The sequence below is a fragment of the Pocillopora damicornis genome, chromosome 14, assembly GCF_964200805.1.
Source record: "Pocillopora damicornis chromosome 14, jaPocDami1.2, whole genome shotgun sequence".
Lineage (NCBI taxonomy): Eukaryota > Metazoa > Cnidaria > Anthozoa > Scleractinia > Pocilloporidae > Pocillopora > Pocillopora damicornis.
In genome coordinates, this window is record NC_142683.1 from 7,437,501 (window position 1) to 7,457,768 (window position 20,268).

General features: G+C 38.6%; 1 protein-coding gene across 3 annotated transcripts in view; it reads right to left on the minus strand.

Moving 5' to 3' along the window:
- Positions 1-20,268, minus strand: part of LOC149034232 (uncharacterized) — a 52,362-nt gene that overhangs the window by 18,452 nt on the left and 13,642 nt on the right. The window contains exons 1-10 of one of the 3 annotated variants that reach the window (XR_016183135.1): positions 17,775-18,109; positions 13,666-13,823; positions 13,246-13,444; positions 12,339-12,515; positions 11,670-11,746; positions 11,091-11,214; positions 10,666-10,818; positions 8,556-8,697; positions 6,086-6,467; positions 3,204-4,136 (exon numbers count right to left, since the gene is read on the minus strand). The gene's annotated coding sequence lies outside the window, so the exon portion shown is untranslated. Of the gene's footprint in view, positions 1-3,203; positions 4,137-4,234; positions 4,351-6,085; positions 6,468-8,555; positions 8,698-10,665; positions 10,819-11,090; positions 11,215-11,669; positions 11,747-12,338; positions 12,516-13,245; positions 13,445-13,665; positions 13,824-17,774; positions 18,110-20,268 lie in introns of those variants that run through there. The other 2 variants (XM_089194569.1, XR_016183136.1) reach the window with 2 other exon arrangements.

The window sequence follows — 20,268 nt, forward strand, 5'->3', positions numbered from 1 at the left end:
CTGAAAACAAGAACAATTCTTGGAAACTCTGGAACCTGAGTAAGTGTCTACCAAATGACAATAAAAGCGCCGAACGTGGATGAAATAATCTGGTAGGAAACGAGAAAAATATAAAAAAAAAGGTTGTGGTTATTCAATGTAGAGAATAACAATAAAAGCTAAGTTTTTCATTTGTCTCACCATGTAGTCTTACGTGATGTTGATCGCGACATTTCGACTGCATACTGCAAGTCTTCTTCCGGTGATGAGGTCGACTGTGCTCTGCTGTAATTAGTTGTTTTTCAACAGCTCTGATTGGTGCATTTCGATCCTTGCTGTTTCATTCAGTGACTTGCTCCCTTGGCGGTCCGCTGTCCCACAGCTCTCCTGTTGCCTTGTTTTTTGCTGGGCATCCATGCTTCTTGAATTTCTATTCCACCCTCCCACGATTGAAAGTTAGGATAATCTATGCAAGTAGTTCGCACAGAGAATGGCTGTACTGCGGAAATAAGATGCTTGCTGCCTCTTGATCAGAGGAAACTTAATTATAATGCAAAGGTCAAGCAGACAAAGCCGTATGCCTCAACCGTGTGGACATCCTACTCTGCAGAAAATATTCTGAAAGTTTTCTGGCTACAGAAACGCACAGCTGGGTGCTGATACGAAAGCAAAGAGTGTTTAACTTTTTAAACAATTAGGTTGGGTCCTTTTTATGATGAAGCAAGAATATATAAGTCAATTTTGGTATTTAACAGACTGCTGGCGATTGCCCATCCATATGACTCAGATGTTACTAAGAAATGCAGATGTTAATGAATGAGCGATTAGATATGGACAATTAAACCTTGTCTACCCCCAATTCAAATGGGACTCCGAGAGGGTGGAGGGGGTCCTTCACAGTATCAACTATCCGCCTCTGGAATAAGATCCCCAGCGAGATGAGAAAGAAACAGAATCTTATAGGCTTCAAGAAATCCATGTTAGAACAATTACTGAATAATTTTTGTCATGTATTTTTAAATTTTACATTTTATTAACTGACCTTATCTTTGCCCTGTTTTAATATACCAGATAGTTTAAATTTTAATTATATCATAGTTGTATTTTAATAACTCCTTACACAGTAAGTCTTTAATGCTTTTATGTAATGTCATTAGTTTTTTAATTTGAACTATTTATAGGGCCAGGGGTTCTTCAGTATATTTATTGCTTTGTGCAGCCCTCGTTAAATAAAGTTGATTACTACATTATTATTATTATTATTATTATTATTATTACATGTAAGTCAACTAAAACGAAAAAAATGTCAGTGAAGAAGCTGGTTTATCCAAAGTTTCCACCAATCATTGTGTGGGAGCTACTGCCATCACTCTCAGCTTCAACGCCAGGATTTCAATGGGCCACTTTGTGGCCATTTCTTATATCAAGGTTTCCTTTTGTTTTATTTATATTTTTTTTTTAATTTTTGAGGGATTTTTTTGATACCTACGACTTTTACCCACACCCACGACCCACAGCTTCCACCCACAACCCATGAACTACGAAAGTCAGCCATATTGCCAGTCCTTTCAAACAGAATCCTCTGCCTCATGATCTTGTCATGTCACCATTACAAACAGTTCACAAATGCATCTCCTCCAAATGGCACGTTGTGATGGATCTATGTTTCCAATATGCAGCATCTGTTAGTAGTAGCATTCTTAAAGATCACTATTTGGATTATGTTTGGAATCGATTGGTTGCCAGAATTTATTATAAATATATCCAAATGGCACGTTGTGATGGATCTATGTTTCCAATATGCAGCATCTGTTAGTAGTAGCATTCTTAAAGATCACTATTTGGATTATGTTTGTAATCCATTGGTTGCCAGAATTTATTATAAAGAAAGGAACTGCTCGTTACATATAGAAGAAAGACAAAACGAGCATACCAGGAATTCCCAATCAATCCAAAAGACTACAAATATCTTAACTTTCGGTGGGAAAGTTTTTTGCATTTTGATACTGGGTGCCTCTTCAGAATGCGTTCATCTGCCCTGTCAAATTAAAGAGTTATTTGGCAAACTGGGTCTACAATCATCTCCCGAAAGAGACTGTCCTCCCTTTACATGGACGATTTGCCTGGGGCTTCTCATAGATACGTAAGAAATCCTCTCAGAGGTACCTAATGATCGTTTATTGGAACTTCATGCGGAGTTTTTGCAATGGCTCCACCTTTCCACCTTCACAAGGCGTAAATTGCGGTTATCACGGGGAAAACTCTTCTTTGTCACTGCTAACCGTAGCCCACTGCTTGCATCTGGCTAGGCAGGATTTTAATGTTGTGTCTTTCAAACCTGTGAACCTTGCTTAATTTTAGTTACTGTTTTGTTTATGTGCTTCTCAGGGCAAGAAGTGTTGCTAACAGAGTATGCCCTCCAGCGGAACCAGAAAAAAATTGAAAAGCTTCCTCTCTCCCCGGCTAAGTGATATTCCAAGGTAGGCTCTGAATCTCAGATATCGATGAACAGCATTAAAACTGTCTGTTAGCCCACAATTATGGTGCATAACTTAGTTACATAATTTTTACTTATTATGTTATATTGTATTATTTGTATTACCTCATTACTTGTATCAATTTTAGGACTTTTATAACTTGCAACTTTCAATGTTATCTCGTCGTCATCTTCATCATAGAAATGTGAGTTCTTGGCTTGCATGGTAAGTTACTGAAGCACCAAGTCCAAATCGTGGACCTTAGATGATCAGTTATGATGCTGATGATGATACTGCTGATGCCGCTGATGATTATCATTATTATTATGTAAACAAGCAGTATGTAAACATCGATGGTTGTCTGTCAACTCTCAGAGATGCGAACCTTGGAGTGCCTCAAGGGAGTATCATAGGACCAGTCTTGTTTCTTATATTTATAGACCATCTACCACAGATACTGGAAAATTCAGCAGCAGACATATATGCAGATGATACTACCATCAGTGCTAATGTTGATTAAATATAGATCAGCACTGACAGCCTTAAATCAAGTTCTTGAAGTTGACGTTGGTAAAGTTGCACAATGGACCACAGACAATAACATGGGACTTAACGAGTCCAAAACTAAAACTATGTTAGTAGCTGGCAAGCGCCTACATAAGAAGACGAACAGCACCTCCCTCACTGTCCATGTCAACTAAGTTGAACTCGAATAAGTCCAGTCTCAAAAACTGTTAGGCATAATTATTGACAAAGCTTAATTTTAATGAGAATATTGATAATCTATGTAAGAAGCAAACAAAGCGTATTGCTTTTTTGAAAAAAATCAGGCATCATTTACCTTTAGATCAACAAATTCTTTATTACAATTCCATGATAAAACAAATAATTATGGCTCCAGTCTGTGGGTTTCTACATCTGTTGATAATTTAAATGAACATTTAAACGGGGTGTGTCCCGATTATATGTTAGAATTACTCAGACGAAACATCGACATGTGTGCTACTGAAAGACAAAGTAGATATGGGTTATTTAATTAATTTGTCTAAGTATAAAAGAGAATCAGAAGGGGCTAGGACATTTCAAGTATCAGCCACTAGGTTTTGGAATTCACTTCCCAATGGAATTAAGAGTAGCTCTTGCTTAGAAATTTTAAAGAAGTCTTTATATAAGTATTTTTTGAAGTCCTATAAAGATGTTTATCACTTTACTTAGCTTTGGCTATCCTATTTTATTCTCATATATTTTATACTAATCCTAAGATAATTAATATTTTAATTCTTTAACCACCTAGTTTTAATTACTTCATTATTTATATGTATTTGTGTTTATTTTTTATTTGTTTTTGAAGGCCACGAGTTTATCAGTATTTTATACACAGCTTTGCTGCCATTTGCAGCGCTAAACTTTCGTTTTTATTGAACGATTTCAGTGCGATGTATACATGAGTAAATATGCTACTGTTGGCCAGAAGAAAGATCTCCCTGTTAGGAGAAGGAAGGAACTTCACTTTAAAGCAAATTGCATCAGAGTTGAATGCCTTTGCCTCCATTTGCAACTGGATTTCTTTTGAGAATTAGGTGTAGACTCTGTGGTTGATCTGTGCGAAAACGACGAAGAGGCAGAACCTACCAACACCTGGTTAGCAGTGGAAAAGGACAAGGAGAAGACATATGAAGTCTGTGAAGAAAAAGGAACTATAATGACTTTTGATCTGGAATTAGGAGTTCTCAAAGATCATCAATGAATTGCAAGCATTGCTCCTTTAAAGGCTTCACCTTTTAGCGGGATATCTGTGTTGGGGAATTCTCTTAAGAGCTGAGCCAGAGCACATTTAACAGATGAAATGGAAGTGATGCTTGTAGGTTAATTCTTCTTGTTGTTTTCATTTTCTCTAGAAATGGAGTTAGAATTCCTCATCTAGGGCCTCTTTCACACAATATGCATTGCATTGGTTACTTGTCTGTTTCAGAATTGAATTCAAATTACTTATTTTAGCGTTCAAGGCTATCCACGGGCTGGCACCTCAGTACATTACGGATCTAATTAACGTTAAGCAACAATTCGGACGTATGATGTTACGATCTCAGTCTAAATTACAATTATTGCCACCCAGGACCATAACTCAGAAAACTTTAGGCGATAGATCATTTATGGCATCTGTTCCTAAACTTTGGAACAGATTGCCATCAAATATAAGGGCAGTAAAGGATCTTAATTGTTTTAAAATACTTCTTAAAACACATATCTTTAGACAGGCATTTTCATGATTGCTTTTATAGTTCGTTTTCATACTTTTTTTTAGTAAGTCAAATTGTATATTCTTAACCTTTTATAGTTCGTTTTCATATTTTATTTTGCTTAGTCTTATTGTATAGCGCATCAGATCATATCCACATGTATTTTGCGTTATATTAGTAATAAATTATTATTATTATTAATATATTTAGGATGCGTTGCAGCTGTATACAATTAGGAAATAGGATGTACGACATTTGCCGCGACTGCCTACCCAACAGACACCTCTCCGTACAAGAAGCTGCCACCCTGTTGTCCTATATATATATATATGAATACTATAACAGAACCCTTACCTGCTTGACTAGAAGATGACTACGAGCTGTCCACAGTACGTGGTCAGCTTGTAGCCTCAAGGTTAACAAAACATGTTTCCCAAACATTATTTTAAACAAGACCTCCTTATTTATGGCAACTCCTCTACGGATAATTTACATTGATACACATAGTCACACAGCTCATTGCGCTGTAATTGTTTAAGGGTCCACTTTGAATTTAAGAGCCTTCTGCGATTATGTTTGGGAAATGGAAGCCCACCACAAAAGCACTAATGGGAATCTTTCTGCTTCACTTAAAAGGACTATAGAAGAAATTAATGATCAGAAGATCAAGGCAGACCTTGTTAAAGCCAAGGTGTGGGCAAGGAGAGGCAAATCAGGTCAATAAGAAACATCATGAACAGTCTTACGAAAGAATATCTAATCATGCTAATCACCTAGACAAAGAATCGCTGTAGAAGTTCCTGTGTGAAGCCGAGTTCGAAATCAACGATAGACATTTGAGCACGAGTGACTTTGACCGCAACAATTATCATGCCTGGCAACTCAGAGTTTACCGGTCACTGTTGGGGAAATTTATTCGGAATGGCGTGATCATAAAAATGTCGTACTGCAGGCGTTCTGTTTACGAGCTTTATCGATGTGAAGGTTTTTTTCAACAATGAAATATTGCCTCCCTAACTTTTCGAGTACTTTCAAACGTTCGAATTCCCTGTGGAACAGTCTGCTAAATAAAATTAGTTCTTTAGATGCCTTAAAAAAACAAATGATGAGCTGTACTTTTCATAAGTTTTTTAACAGAGATGTGCTGATTACAACACGAATCTTGGAATGTACATTTTAATTTGATGTCATCTTCTATTATTATTTTATATAAGCATATTTAACATTATCCTTTAATCGTTCTATTCTTTATAGTTCTTTATATTTATTTTGTTTATTTCGTACATCTCCTTGTACCGCTTTCTGAAAATCCACTCCAAGACGGAGCTAATAAAGTTGTTATAGAAAAAATGCCCCCCCTACATAATTACCTACCATAAAGACCCCTACCTTTTTCATTTTCTGGCGCTGTCCTTCCCAATCAAATGAACTGATAGTGTATCGCAGGCTTTCTGCAGATCATCCTGGAACCTTACGCCAAGAAGCGGCGACTAAATTCCGGTCAACATCTCTCGACCGTCAGTAATTACTTGTACACCATTTTATGCATAAAAATTTAAGGAAAAACTAAAACCAACCAGTCAAAATTTAAAAAAAAGCTTTAAACCAACGAGTTAAAAATTTCAAAAAAAGCTTAAAATTTATAGTTAATTTACGCTTACTATCAGTCCAGTTGTTTATTTCTGAAAGGTGAGGGCCCAACATCTTTCTTCCTGACATCCTTTTTTGTTTCAACTTGAAGACTATCCCTATCCCAGGCGAGAGAACCATTCTAAGAAAGTAAAGACAAAGTGTACAAATACATGCGCCAAGTTGGTAAAATCATCCTATATGTGAAATAATTTATTAAGAATGGCTGCCTGTTAGGATCGAGAATCGTTCGTCAACAACCATTTTAGTGAATTGCTTATATTTTTCCCAAAGAAGCTCTGGTAAACTATTTTCAAATACAAAGTTTGCGAAAATCTGAAAACGCGGTAAAAAGTTAACCGCGAAAATCAAGCCTCGTTGAAAGCTTTTTTTTCAAAAAACATTGATGACAGTGAAAAACGGATAATATTTCACGCGATGAGAATGTACCAGAGGCTCTTTTGCCTCAGCAAATTGACTTTCCCGCTGGGCTGCTTGGATATCAGCCTCGTCGGGATTTCTCTGGCCTACTGAGTTACTCTGTCTTCAGAAGAAAGAAGCGATTTGGGAAGTTGCGAGGAATTCCGATGATTGAAATAGCCATGTACCATCGGTTACTCGGGCGCGCCACATATTATCGAAAAACTACCTCTTCATTAAGCTTGTGGCCAGTCGTCCGCCCTATTCGAATTTCGATTTTAGCCAAGTCTTTAGGCCTTCTTTCCTACTCTAAAAGCTTAACCTTCTTTCAGAGAAGCACGAGGCTCTTCCTTTCACGCAGGGCTTGAGGTGATAGTCATAGTCTTCGGTAATATACCACTATTCGTGACATTTTACCCTCCTTTTTTCACCGGAAAAGAATATTATTGGGACACATAAACATTGACATTGTTATCGAAGGGTAAAAATGGTCAATTTCAAAAAATAATGTTACCTCGAAAATAACTTGTTTGCGAAATGAATAAAAATCGTTATTATTATATGAAAATGACTGCAAAAATCCTCGTGAAAGTCAGCTTACTTTTTTGCATGAATAACGCATTATTTCTCGTTCTATCTTGCCTGGTTTTATTTCGTTTCGCAAAATAGAATAAGCCCAATAATTTACAACATGGGTTTTTACTCTCGTAACTACCATAACTCTTTTACAACAAAAAAAACGAGCAATACTGTTTGGTTCGAGAATTAAACTTTATTATATTTTTACGAAGTATCTCAGAAGACTGGGGTATACTCGAACACCTAAATTTGTAAAAAAAAAAAAAATTTAACCTTTCTGCTCTTGTTGCTCAGATGTTTTAAAGTTTATACTGAAATTCTACCAGGTTCACGATCACGTCTGAAAATATGATGACGCTTCTGAAGATGCTTTTTATCAAGTTTAAGATTTGATAGCTCATTTAGAATAACATGATTCTCGATAGGTTCACTCATGAATGTTCGCTCGTAAATTGATCTCTCGTAAGGCTTGCGGACTGACTTGTTCCGAAAACGCTCAACGTCTTTTATTGTGAGTCTATACCGCAGGCGGTGTGTTCGTTTGTTTGTAATTTCATCGCCCTAGAAATCATGGACGCCGTGCAAACTTTCGTCGACGACCACTTCTGTTATCCTTTCCATGTGTTCAGCTGCCCTACTCTACGCATGTGCAGGTCTGATAAGCACATGACGCATGTGCTGTAGAGCCCGGACGGCGATTTGTGACTGAACGACAAACAGAAATAAAAAGAATGCCGAAATTTGAACTTAGGCCTTACTGCCTGAGTAATCACACCATCCTGGTGAAGATGGTGCAAAATTCAAGAGATCAATGAAAGAAAATCTAAGGTTGGATTATGAAAGGTATATGAGACCTCGAGTTAGGGCTTTGTTTTCAGTCTTTGGAATATTTATTAAAGCCCACTTAGGGTCTCATATGGTGTGGGGGGTGCTTGTTGAGACCGAACGTCGGTAATCATAAGTTGGAACAACTCGCGGTTAGTACACTGAAATGCTAATAAAGAATGCTGTTCCTCTCCTTTAACAAAAGCCTTGCCGTGGAAATGATTAAGAGTCATCAAACTGACTGATCACGAAATTATCACAATTTTGCTATAGCTAGAGTCGTAATGCGCATGATGGTGATCGGTGTAATGGGTGTATTAGGTACATTTAGAGCCCTAATTATATTTTCTCTCAGCTCTAACGCTAAATCATTAAAGCCATTTTGTATTTCAATTGCACTACTCACTTGTGTCAGTATTAAGGCCAGCAAACGTTTTACCCCGCCCAGCTGTAAGTAATGGTGGGACTTGACAGCATCGTTAACATGGGCATCAATTTCCCTTCGCTTGATCTGTTTACGCCAGTAGACTTTGCATTTCAACCCTTATCTGAGATAAAAATAGATGTAAGGATACATGACCTCTGAAAACAATTAAAGGTGAATATTTATACTGGGTTAGATGGAGGATAAAAGGTGGGTTGATTGTCTGAATTTTGAAACTAAGACAAGCCGAATGTTATGAAATTTCACTTATTCCGCTTATCCGAATATTGCGGACATAATTATCAATGTTGAAGGAGCCGTGGGACAAATTTAAGGCACTCCTCACATAGGAATAATCCAAGACTTGAAGGATAATTTATGCATAATGTGCAATAATCATCAAATAAGATGGGTGGAATCAATTTTAAAAATTTATTTTCTGTCTTGAGCATTGATGTGTTTTAAAAAGCCAGTCGTTTCTGCATTAACTGCAGTTAAAAATGCAGAACGTAGAAGTGCATATTTAGGAAATTAGCTTATTGGTAAATGCTTCTTACGGCTTTAAATTCTATGCATTCCAAAAGGTACACAATAATTCAGCCCCCTCCCCCACTTGAAATGGACGTTTTCCTTTTTTTTTCTCTTTTTTGAAATAGTGAAGGACTGCAAGAATTTACCAATCTGAGCTTTGATTGTCAAAGGTGAGGATCTGGGTATAGTGTTGTGTTACACCCAGCGGAAAGTCGGCGACAAGGGAAGAAAAGCACCCGGTGTCCTCTCGTTCCAGAACAGACGTCCCTATGTAACTTCTAACTGCCTTCTGAAGTTATTGAAATGCGCTTGTATTTCTTAGCGTACTACCAAATGGGCGCATCCGACGAGGCCTCCGGTCAGCCTAAAGTGTATCTACCACCGAATTTAGTTTTAGTTCCATCACCGGAACAGCGGAGACCACAGAGGAGGCAGGTCTATGTAGATGCAGCACCAGACCACTCTTGTTTATTTCAATGGAGAATCAATAAAAACTCTGGTGAAAAACTTCTCTTGCAATTATGCAGCAATGTGGATATTTTTCGCGGAAAACATAACTAAATAAATTCACCATTCCGTATGCTTAAAAAGGGGTAAACGGCATTCAGTGTCCATAGTCCTTTGACTTTTCATAATCAGATTATGTCGCTTTGTATTCCTATTTCTGCACCACAGCAGTTTTTAAATGACTCGTTTATATCGGAATCACAACAAACAAACAAACATTCCTTATCCGGACGGTGTTTGTAACACACTTTTACATGAAGGATGGTTCATGCATTCACCTGCACTAAACTTACAGAGACCCAATAGCACAGCTTTGGTGAAGCTGTTCGTATTGGCTCAGTTAAGGATAAGATACAAGAAAATATTAACTGATATTAGGGCAATATCAGTTCATATTCATTTGATAAGACACTTGATACAAGCGAGTCACTTTTGTACTGGTGGTATAACTGTTAAATAAAATAGTAAAAACTTTATATAAATTTTACCATCAATGTCAACCCATTTCTTTATTTCTGAAAGGTTACCGCCTTACATCTTTCCCTCTGCCATCGCTTTTCTGCCTTAACTTGACGACTTTTTCTTTTTCTCTTACAGTAGCTTTACCCCAGATTAAAAACACAAATTAGCACACGCAACGCGAGTTCTTCGTGTCTTGTACTTAATAACAAGCGGGAGGGCTAGATGGCGCTGGTTCGGTACGTCTTGACTTACAATAAGTAACCATTTCATCACATGAATGCCGATTTATCTCCCTCTTTCTTCCTTCTTACGTTTTTCTTAGCATGCATCTTGCGAGGCGTACGGCTGAGTTGTACAACTTTTTCTAACACTGCTCGCGCGATCATGCTCGGCCCTCGCATGAGAAATTTTATGTTCATAACATTTTCGATAACACCGCATCCGGGGCCGTATAGATCTCTTGGAAAATAAACAAATACGACAGCTCTAAATTCCTGTTCAAATGCACAAAATTAAACAAAAATAGACACTACATATCGTTTATTTACATATCGTAAAGATGTTTCACAGCTTAACATAGATTCCTCCGTACCTCTTCTCGAATCGCAAATATATGCAAATACTCTCTTTGTTCCTTCATTGATTTCTTCCCAACAAACTCCCTCCTTGCTTCATTTTTATCTTTCATGTGTTCAGCAAACTTCTGATTATCTCTGTAATGCTCTTCCTCGTCTTGTTTTGTATCCTGGAAGACAAAGAAAATGAGTCACCTTTGCTCTGCTAACTTCGTAAACCTTACAAGGTATCGTAATAAGTTGGAAGTATTTGTCGCAGTAGGATGGATTTACGAGGTTGACAAACGAGTCAGTTTGCTCTGAAATTCCAAATAGCGTAAAACAGCACGACACTAACACCTTTTGCTCGTTCTTATTTTATTTCATATTTTATCTTTTTTCAATAACAAAGTTCTCACATGAAATGTTTTTAATCAAAGTCGAAATTCAAATTCCAATATACCTCTTCTTCCTCCTGTTTAACACCCAGAATGTTGCCAAGTTTTGTTCCCGCCAGTTCTTAGTGCTTGTGTTGCGACTTCTGTCGTTCTTTCTGTTCTCGGAACATAGGGTGATATTGCTTCTGTCTAAAAATAAGTTATTGGCACTCGGTGTACATAAGCCATTGACTTTTTTATAGCCAGATTATGTCTGATTTCTACAGCACAGCAGTTTTTAAATGAATCTTCTGTTTTAGTCACAACAAACAAACAGTCTTTCTCCGGGCCGGTTTTTGTAACACACTTTAACATGAAGGATAGTTCATGCATTCTCCCGCACTAGACTTACAGAGACCCAATATCACAGCTTTGAAGAAGCTGCTTGTATTGGCTCAGTTAGGGATAAGATACAAGAAAATATTAACTGATATCAGGAGACTATCAGTCAATATTCTCTTGATGAGAGGCTTCATGCAAGTGAGTCACTTTCTATAGTGTTCTGTACTGGTGGTATGACTGTTAAATAAAATAGTTAAAACTTTACATAAATTCTACCATCAATGTCAACCCATTTCTTTATTTCTGAAAGGTTACCGCCTTACATCTTTCCCTCTGCCATCTTTTTACTGCTCTAACTTGACGACTTTTTCCTTTCTCTCTTCCAGGCGATCACACCATTCTATGAAAAGAAAATGTACACATAACTACGTCGAACAAGTAATAGCATTCTGGTTATACCATCCCTTTTCATGACAGCCGCATTGTGTTACTCGAAGATTGGTTAGTGTTTAAATATATATGAGAACATGTGGCCAAAAGAAATACATGTCCCAGGTAACGTACATTTTCGTGATTTCAAAGCTTTTTGTCGAAACTTATGTCTATACTATCCAGTCAAAGTTGAGAACCCTACAACGCCAATATTTCAGAAGAACGAACTCCTCACCTTATCTCCACCGTGACTGGAAAGGAAGAACCAACAAACTCAACTCTTCAGACAAGCCTACTCGACACGTATAGCCTTATCTTTCATACTGAGCGCTTGTCAAGGGGCCGTTTTTTCTCCACAGTGAAGGAAGTCAACAGAGAATTTAAGTTTACGAGTTACCAAGTGAATGACACCAGCCCCCCGTCCTTTTCCTTTTCGTTTTTGGCGGTTTCCTGCAGTAGTATTCATATTGCATTTTAATTTTTTCCCTTTACAGAAAGAGTCGTATTATGGTTAGTAAAGGGATTTTTTATCCGATATCAATAATCATTGTACTACTCACTTGTCTTTTTATCAAGTCCGATAAAAGCTGTAGCTCACCGTGCTGCATGTCGTGTTTGGATTTGGCAGCATCGTTAACATGGACCGTCATGTCCCCTCTCGGCTTAATCTCTTTACGCCCATACACTTTAAACTGTAAAACTTATTGGACATGAATGGAGGGGTAAGGATAGATGACCTATGAAAACACAAATAAAGGTGAACATTTTTATTGGGTGAAATGAAGGGGAAAAATTGAAATTGACTATTATTGACCATTAATACTCCAGTCTTAGGACTAGGGTTTGGGTTAGTAAGTGCTCCCTATAAAAATTTTTGATATATTTGTTCACGACTGGCGGTAATATCGCGATCTGATTGGTCAATTTGCCGTTGTTGACAAGAGTACAGACAAAATTGCTCGCGTCAACGTGTCACGCAATGGTCACGCAGGAGGACCGTTTTATTCGATGTCGATATTATGGTGACGTCGATATTTGTTGCGGACTCGCTTCGCTTTGCCTTCTGACCACTGTGACGACGAATATCGTTTTTTGATAAATTACAGACTACCCTTAACCACTGTCAATTTGTCAAATATACTTGGGCGAGCATGTATCAGAGAAGTCACTTGGAATACATGCTCCCTTCATTCACTGCTTCTATGTAAATTGTAACTTCCTTCAGCCATTGATTTATATTATTACCCGTACGGACACACGCGCACTTTTATTGAAAAAAACAAACAAACAAACAAATAATAATCAAAAACATCATAAGAAATAGTGGAATAGTGGTGAATTTGCGCCCAGGGAGACGAGAGCTACGTGATAATCTTCGAAATAGGAGAAAACAGAACAAAGAGGTTGTTAAACGGACGCGTCTAAAAGCCGGAAAAAGGTGGCACCGATTACCTGGACAAACCTTACCTTGGGTCTGAAAAGCCAAAGTCCAAACGTATGCTGCATGTAACCTTTAACAAAATACTCCATAAACTGTTCAAGTGGAGGGATAGTCACTTTCACGGTCAGTTTCTTGGATATAGGTACAGGAAGGGAAGAGCCATTACTTTCCTGAAGAATTTGTTGACATCGTCCTTCGATTGATGAGCCGACTGGAATCTAAGCTCTTGAATACATCAATAGTAAAAGTAAATCAGGGCATCTTGCGCAATTGACAACATTACATGTACCTTAATTACAGAAGACCTCTGTCAATTTTTTTTGCAACAGGGGTGTTATCTTTTCTTTAGGTGCACTGAGCTTTACCTAAAGTCAACGCTTTGCAAACCAGTAGCCTAAGAGGTCTATAACCATTCGAGTTATGAGTTATCTTCAACTTAAGCGTACCATTCTCCACAGCGCTTGGGTCCAGTGAAACAAACATCCTTGAAGTGCTAGGTCAGACATTAAATGCCAGAAAACTGACCACAGCCTACTTTAAAAATCCAACACCACCTTCTTGACCGTGGTGAAGAAGAGAGTAGATCAGGAACTGATCGAAGCTTCTACAAAAAGGAGAAAAAAGTTTTAAACTCACATTTAAGGAAATCAGATTTTCCATACTCGATGATCATTCTTACTAAAAATATAACATTTAAAGTTAAAAGCTTTGTAGTTCAACGTTCGATAATTAAGTAAATACTCTGATCTTCTACCACCTAGCGGAAATTTCGATATTTCAACCCGTTTATGAACATGAACAGGAAGGAAACTTGCTTGGTTAGTTTACTTCTTTTTAAAAATGCATTTACGAAGAAAAGCTGCGTAAATGGAATGTGGCAAGGTTTAAAGGTAACGTCAGCGTACCAGGTCGTCGCTGGGCAAAGTTGGCCAAGAAGCTGAGGTACTGCTTGGATCTGAATTGTATTTCAGTGACGTGGATTTCAGCCTGCAGAAAATTTAGTGGTATGTACTCCTGGTCCAGTTCGAAACCAAGGTCTATGGACCGTACCATATTTTCGCACCAAATGAAGAGTTTCACCTGCCTTTAGTAACTTGTTAAAGTTAATGAACGCAGTTATCGTGACGTAACATGCACAAAAAAGGTACTACCCCGCAAATAACCTCAGAGCGGTTGCTCAAAAATCACAAATTATAAAAATTACAAAATCCGATGTCCCTTGGATTTGATCCCATTTTATCTATCATTTATTATCGCCTGACCCGAAGTCCATTAATGCGAACTCCCCTTCAACTCAAACTAATTTTACTTTCACATAGCTCAAAGTTACCCTTATCACTCGAACTTTAGGTGAAAATGTCAGGCGATTGACGTCAAAGTTTCAGAACATAGCGGACTGTCAGAACACGTCCCAATCAAGAGTGAGATAACTGAAGCAAAAATCCATCGGCGAATTTGAGATTCTCACCTCCATAAATGAACGTTATCATGAATCTAATGTTTGTCTCGTGAAAAAACATTGTACCTTTATGGAAATGGTTATTAAAAGATGCAATTGAGTGCAAATCGCGCAAATAAAAAACTAGTCTTTAAATATCCTTGCCCTTTAAAATAGTTTGATTTTCTTCTGCGTTGATGAAAGTTATTTGCGCGAAATGAAAACAATTTTTCAGCAAATGAATGTCTGAAGGAGCTCTTTATTTTATTCTGCTCTTGAACGTCATTTAAAATGCAATTATCGGTATTGAACGCTCCCTTCGCACAATTGTAGACTTTTTCATCTAAGTGAAAGTATAGGTGGTATGAATACGTGCAAATTTATGATTGTGATGCATTTTTCCCAATGATTAACACATGTTATTACATTTTACAAAAATAAGTTTTCAAGGAATTTTAACCGTGACTCAAATCCTCTTAGAGCCATCATGTGTAACCTGGGACATAAGTTTTAATTGTAGGCATGGTTATACTTCACTGTGCGCAACGCCATGTATTTCAGTGAAGCTCCATTACTATTATTTATCATATAAACTACGGTGTCTTAGAAGGATTTACATCCCTGAAAAAATCCGTACCAACACACGTGAAAAAATGAGATTTTTTTCACGTGCGTTTGATATCGTTAATCAGCGCTGATACGTTACACGCCTTTCGCTTCACTCGTCTTTCGCGCCACTCGGTCAGGTTGATGAATTAACGGCAAAGTCTTCACCGTTCTCAATCCAAGGTCATTTGTCAGAATTTCTTGGATTATGGCGGCTAAAACAATTTAAAATTCCGTATCGCTTACGGACAGTGACGTTTAAAACTTTTCTAGACAGGGAAAAAAACGAAAAGAAGAAAAGAAAAACCGAAAGTTACGTATTCAGTGGCTGTGGTAATGGCATTTCTCTTCGCTGAGATCGAAAATCGACTGTCAAAAGATTTGCCACAGGCCGATTTTGGCCGTGTACCTGAAAGATTTCTGCTGTCGGTAAGGACCAAGTCAAAGCTGAGATTTTGCAAGTTTAAAACTAGGCCCATTGTTCGTTTTTGTAATAATTCGACGCATTTTTTCATCTTGAGTCCTAGCGCCAACGCACTTCATAATTTTTTTGGGGAGTACTGTCGATCTTTTTATTTCATTCGTTTATAAAGTTGACTTTTCTCGCAAGTATTGTGTTTATATGACAAGCAAAATAGAGAAACTTCATATCCACGCGCGTCCATGTATTAATCTCTGATGAAACAAATTAATAATTGACAAAAGTAAAGGAATATCAGTTGTGAATGAACAGCATAAAGATGTATTTGTGACATTTTCATAATTTTATCGGACTATATCTGAGTGATTTACAGGTGCTCAGCGATAAAATTATCTGCTCATAACGACTGAGTACTTATCGATCCCATTGTGATTTTACAATGATCCATAATGTGTGCTTACCAGGAAAGCGCCCAGCAGACCTCCATATCTGTATGGCCCAATTTGCTCATCAGGGATGGGTAAAACCAGCTCAGATTTTTGTGTAACAAAATTGACAAAATTACAACTCTGTCTGGCCCTATTAATTAACAGATCTACATTTGTGACAGACTTCGATCTTTTCAATCTGCTTGTTTGCGATAAAAGTTACAGCTCTAAGTGTGTCCAGTCTGCGTCATAGTTTATTGTGCTCAGCCCGATACTTTTTTTTTATTTAAACGCAGAAGATAACTCGGAACATGAACTCGGAACGTGAACTCGGAACGTGAACTCGGAACGTGAACTCGGAACGTGAACTCGGAACGTGAACTCGGAACGTGAACTCGGAATGTGAACTCGGAACGTGAACTCGGAACGTGAACTCGGAACGTGAACTCGGAACGTGAACTCGGAGCATGAACCGAGAGCATGAACCGAGAGCCTGAACCGAGAGCCTGAACCGAGAGCCTGAACCGAAAGCCTGAACCGAGAGCCTGAACCGAGAGCCTGAACCGAAAGCCTGAACCGAGAGCCTGAACCGAGAGCCTGAACCGAAAGCCTGAACCGAGAGCCTGAACGGAGAGCCTGAACCGAGAGCCTGAACCGAGAGCCTGAACTGAGAGCCTGAACCGAGAGCCTGAACCAAGAGCGTGAACTGAGGGCGTGAACTGAAAACATGAACTGCCCGCATGAACCGAGAAATTAACTGAGCCTGAAATGAGAGCCTGGACTCAGAGCCTGATTCGAGAGCCTTTAATGTGGTTCTCGAAGGGATTAACGGTCAGCCGTTAAAGTAGATAGATTTCTACCGTCAGCTGTCACAAATGAAGCTTAATGTCAACCGTCAAACAGATTGAAGGTCTTCCGAATCCCTCAATTCTAGCCGCTTGCTTACAACAGTTAACAGCTTGTCTCTATGTTTCGAAACATTTTCAGTTTACGGTCATTTTTATTGATGTTCGTTCATCTAAGCAACAGTTTGAAAATGTTTTAAGAGGCTGTCTCTCTTATTTCCACCCGGTCAATTTTGCGTCAAAAATAATTTTGCCTGAAACTCTGTTAACAGAAAGACTTTACCTAGGAAAGAACTAAATTAGATTTGGTTTGATTCGAAATAATTTTCTGACTGCATTACGGGCCATAATTATTTCCCAGTCCGTAGGGACCGTCGCGACGTCTCGAAAATTGAAAAATAGGCATATTTTGTAACGTTGTAAAATATTTGATTCGCATAGTTAAGCCACAGAATTTATATCAGATTGCTTAAAAACCTTTCTAGTTTGCCAAGAAAGTTAGAATTTGCCCTCTCAACATATTTGAAAAGGCGAATTTTAGCATATTCTGACCACTAGAAATCGCCATCGGCCGATGGCCGAAAATAACCTTGATTTAGACGCTAAGTTTTGGGATTTGGGACCTGGTTGACGATTCTATCCTACACAGCCGTTAAGTTTAGACCTTTATAGGCAAAAATATGCAAAAACCCCTGTACGTTTTCGATTTTTCAAAAGTTATGACCGTTTGAATCAGCACATGTACGAGCATTCGCGATTTTTTCGCCTACACCAAAATCGAACCACTGGAGCAGATTTCGTCATAAATACAGCTTACCCGCTTTGCAGCCCGGCTTCATGGCTCACTTCAGAGTTTTTCTAATAACCAAGTTGGTGAAATCCATGATAACTTCAACAAATAGCTAGGTATTGCCTTCGAAAAGTAGGCGGCATCCATCGTGATTCGTGGTATCAAAACAAATGCCGGAATTGGCCACATTTCGCGGTGAATCACCCATTTAACATCGTTGCAGAGCTGAATTTTTTCCAAAATCAGAATATAAACTCTCCATGTCTGGAAGCTGAGGGAGAAATGAAGGTTCTAGGCTTCTGTAGTGAAGAAATAATCGCTTAAATTGAGATCCAGTTCGATGTTATACTGTTCTCACAAGGTCCGCACAAAAGAGAAGACCGCTGATAGCTTGTGCCGTACGTTGTGCCATATGGTTTTGTTTTGTATCCCAAAGTAATATTTGGGCAGAAAAATTTTGGATGAAAAGAATAAATGCTTTTACCTGGAGTTTGATATCATATAATTAATAAATCAATTTCAAATATCCTGAGCTTGCTTCTCTCGGTTCCGCGTCGATTGTGTCCACAGAACAGCAACCTGTCGATAGCCGGAGAAATCGGCTGCCAACGTGTTAAAAACTTGACACATGCTTCGTATGAAGAGATGTTATAAGTGTTGCTTTTGGTAAATTTTCAATCGATTTCATCAAAACATTTCACTGACTACTAGATATTATAATATATTACACTATAACAACGCCGTCAGAACTTGATATCGGAAGTAAAGGTAGTTTGTATCTGTAGAGCATATTCTACACTTTCAGCCACCGTATAAGACATTGTTTACATAAGTCTACTGGGAAACACACTGACAATCACTTATCACGTCCGACAGTTTGTCTATGAGGATCTGTTTTTTGTCTCTCAATTTTACAGGGATCTCAAAATGACTACAGATGGCTCTCAACAAAACCACATTGAATTTCTGAAGTGTGTTATTGTGGTAACGTTCACAGAGGTCCTACGTATCGTAGCAGATTGGATGTGAGACTTTGATTTCTTTGTTAACTTTGTCTACCAGATCTTATCTCTCGGAATTTTCCTGGACGCATTGTATATCTTCCTCCTCATCCAGTGATATCCCGATCACACCCTGATCTTTTTGCTGCATTGCTGCTAGCCGGGAGAAAAAGCTCTGAACTTGGTTCTTTGTCAGCCACTGTTCTCTAGTGAACAAACGTGCATTTGATTAATTTTTCGCATTTCGCATGTCCACTGCAACTTGGGCGGGGTCGGCCTTTCGCTCAGTTCTTTCTCCAAGTTTAAACCGTGCCGTTAGGTATTCTTTTACCTTCTCTGAAAATCTAACGCTGCCCCTTGGTTTGCTTACGGCCCATCCTGTTCGTAAAGACGAGTGGGGCGAAGTATCCACGGGAGAAGTGAGTGGTGTACTAGTATCTAACGAACAGCTCGAACACTCGATACCAGCGGTATCTATCGACGAGAACTTAAGGGCCCAGTCCCTTTTGATTGCATCATATATACTGGCTTTAACCTGCTGACTGTATGCTTTCCAACGTCCAGGTGCAGCTCCAGCTGCGAAAAGGTTTCGAACACTTCAACACATCCAAACACAGAGCATTCAAACAATGGCGTTGTACTCTCTGTTTCCTTGCTGCCCTTTGAACGACGCTTGACCACACGCTTTTCAGGAAGATCATAAAACCCTTGAGATTCTATGGTTTGAAGGGACGTTTGACCTTGGTGCTTGACATAAATTGCGTCATATGGAATGTATTTCCCTTTACCGATGCCATAACATTTCCAAACTCTCAGACCGATATCTCCATATTCGAATCGAAGTTGTGGAAGCTACTAAAATGCTCAATCTTATTTATACAGAGAGTGTTCTTTGATTCGTCTACTATTCTTACTGCAGCTGTTGTTCCCTTCACTGGGTGTTTCGTCAATGCGTATCCTCTGTCCAATGAAAGCTTTAACAACCTCGCTGAAGACTCGCTACAGACTGAAGCCTCTCTGGTTTCGAAAAAGCACTTGCATGCCATACTACACTTGCAGGTCTTCCAAAAAAATAAAGGGTTAGCGGGTTCACCCGCAATGATTAATGCGGACCTCTGTTATGCGCGATAGTGCAATCGTTCAGCTTTAAATTCCAAAACGCCAAACTTCGACACATAGACTTACAAGTGGAGTTCTATGACTGATTCTTGAAGAGAATGCAGCTGCAATCCAAAGTTTCAACGGGACATTAAGCGCGAAACATGGCTTTAGTTTTCGAGTTTAGTTCGCAACAACGAGTCAAAGAAGAGTATCGACAGATGCCGACCGCTGAATTTTGGAGGTATTTGCTGGAGTTATCATTAAGTCCAGTTCACCAGTTTGGGAAGCGAGGAATATCTGAAATTTCACATAAACCCATGATTTCTCCGGCTATTGACAGGTTGCTGTTCTGTGGACACAATCGACGCGGAACCGAGAGAAGCAAGCTCAGGATATTTGAAATTGATTTATTAATTATA